The sequence below is a fragment of the Dipodomys spectabilis genome, unplaced genomic scaffold (assembly GCF_019054845.1).
Source record: "Dipodomys spectabilis isolate Male_0828 unplaced genomic scaffold, ASM1905484v1 ptg000089l, whole genome shotgun sequence".
NCBI lineage: Eukaryota > Metazoa > Chordata > Mammalia > Rodentia > Heteromyidae > Dipodomys > Dipodomys spectabilis.
In genome coordinates this window covers 19,634,250-19,636,678 of record NW_024870766.1, presented here as the reverse complement: position 1 = coordinate 19,636,678, position 2,429 = coordinate 19,634,250, and the positions used below count along the sequence as shown (strand labels likewise).

The following is a 2,429-nucleotide window of genomic DNA, read 5'->3' as shown; positions in this document are numbered from 1 at the left end:
TTTTGTAAACATGGGCATTCTGTTTATCAAGCTGCTGTATATTCATTTACTGGAGTAAAATTGCAATTTTGGGCCATGGCATTTGACATGACACCGAGAGGCAGAGAATTTGTTTGGTGCGATGTAAGTAACTTACTTCAGTGGAAAGTTTGAGAAGAAATATAAGCTAGACATAAAGTCTAAAATCCTTGAATTATTATAGCTATCTCAAGAGTGTGACAAACTCAGGAAATCATTGAGTACAAATATTTCAGCCCTCCCTTTGAGCACTGAATGTTTTACGAACAATGTGGTTATGTATGAAGAACTATGAGGAGAGGCACACTTCTATAAATGTGTAATGAGCTCTAACCTAGAGCAGAGCCGCCTTTCATAGTTTTAAAATAAGCCAAAGTAATGTAGTGGAGACGGTCGAGTCACAAAAACTCCTACAATGGGGCTGGGAAGGTGGCTCAGTGGTAGAGCGCTTGCCTTGCATGCCCGAGGCCCTGGATTCGATTCCTCAGCACCACATAAGCAAAAAGAAAAAAGCTGGAAGTGGTGCTGTGGCTCAAGTGGTAGAGAGCTAGCCTTGAGCTGAAGAGCTGAGGGACAGCGCCCAGGCCCAGAGTTCAGGCCCCACGATCAGACCAAAAAAAAACAAAAAAACAAAACTCCTAAAATGGTAAAGAATACTAACAAGTTATTTGTTCTCTAACATTAAAGGTTGATGAATTTATCTTTGGAAGTCGTGCATTGTAGGTGCATACTGCGTATTTTCAAAGTGAAAGCATTTTCTATGATGTGGTAGCATCTCCAATACTTCTGAGATGGAATTCTCCAAAGAAGGGACAAGAGATTGTGAAGCCTTCCCAGAAAACCATGTCAAGACTTTCTCTAAAGTCTTCATATGTAATAGAAAGGAATCTTTCACTCCTGAAACCTATTATGCCTCTCCTTGGGATTACTCTGTCCAGATCCTGCTATAGCTCAGTCTGCAGTCCACAAAGTCATTCCATAGTCTGATGGCCTCAGTTCAAAATGTCCATAGAATTTTCACGTGTCTGATGCATCCCTAGTGAAAGTGCACAAATGTGAAGAAAACAGAGAAGCCATGGAAATCAAAGATCCCAAGGCAAAGGAGAGAGAAGATGCAAGGGAAGCTATGTGGTAAGGAGCAACAGCAGCAGGACAGGAGCAGAAACTAAAGCAGAAGCTAAAGAGATGGGGACCCCCAAACTGGATCAAAAAGCAAAACAGAATGACAAAAGTAAAACCCAGTTACAGTGAACCTGCAGATTAACAATCAGTTAATCATGGCAAATAGACTGAAAAATCATTCCATTTATACATTGAAAATGGGGGTAAGACAATCATGCAGAACAAATTAGAGGAGTGGAATGATGACAAAAATGCAGTGGAAGAATATGTGTATGAAGACAGACAAGCTGGGACATGAGCAAGAAAAGGTTCTTAATGGAGATGGCCAGAACTGTTTCACTTTGAAACTAAGATACTGAAAAATGGGTTGTATGAAGATGGAAAAGACCTTCCAAAGTAAATTTATATAGATAAATTGGCTGAACTAAGAATGTAAGCCAAGCTATTTAGACACAGCCCTCAAGGTTTTAAAGAAAGACCAAAAATATTTCTAGAGTAGGGAAACAAACCCAACAGTATATGAAAGTAATTAGCTCATTCAAAACAAGACGAGTATGGCCAGGTGGATACGGCTGATGTGATAAAGATAGTAATACGCATAAATGAGGCAACGGAAAAGACCAATACCTAATCGAATCTACAAAGTTTGACCATGAATCCTGTTGTCAAAACAAAAGAGATCAGAGCTAAAACTAAGATACCAACAAGTATTTGTTGTCCTATCACAGGCTGTTGAGCTGGGTCTAGAAATGGTTGTGTCCTCAGATGCAGACAAGATTTTTTTCCCACTTGTTTATATTAAAATAAATTCTTTTTAAAGAAAAAAATCACTAATTTACTGATAGCTCATACCTACCATTTATTCTAAGTCAACTGGAAGCTTTTCTATTTGTCACAATGAGCTATTACAATAAAGATTCACTGTATGGCTCATTAAAGTGTCTCTTTGCAAAGGCAAAGAGATAATGTGGTGCATTCTGACTGGCTTTTAAGGCTCTGCTGACATTTCACTCTCCAAAACAAATTGCATGGCTATGCCTAACTTCAAAGGGACTAATTCCACCATGTGGAATTAGGCTGAGAGCTAGAAGTAGGCGCAAAAAATAAATATACCCTAAAAACCAAAATTTCTACTCAAGTAAGTGTTCTACAGAATCTCTCACTTACAAGCAGTAAAATATATATATATATACATACACATGTTTAGTGCAACATAGTTTATAACAGAAAGTTAAACCATGATGCTTTGTCAAGTGGTATCATACATAGCTACTTAAATGAAAAATACA

The 2,429-nt window shown here is 38.2% G+C and overlaps 1 pseudogene; it reads left to right on the top strand.

Annotated features, from left to right (window-relative positions):
- The first annotated feature begins 1,302 nt into the window (after nt 1-1,302).
- Nucleotides 1,303-1,876, top strand: LOC122111807 (annotated as a pseudogene).
- The last annotated feature ends 553 nt before the right edge of the window (nt 1,877-2,429 follow it).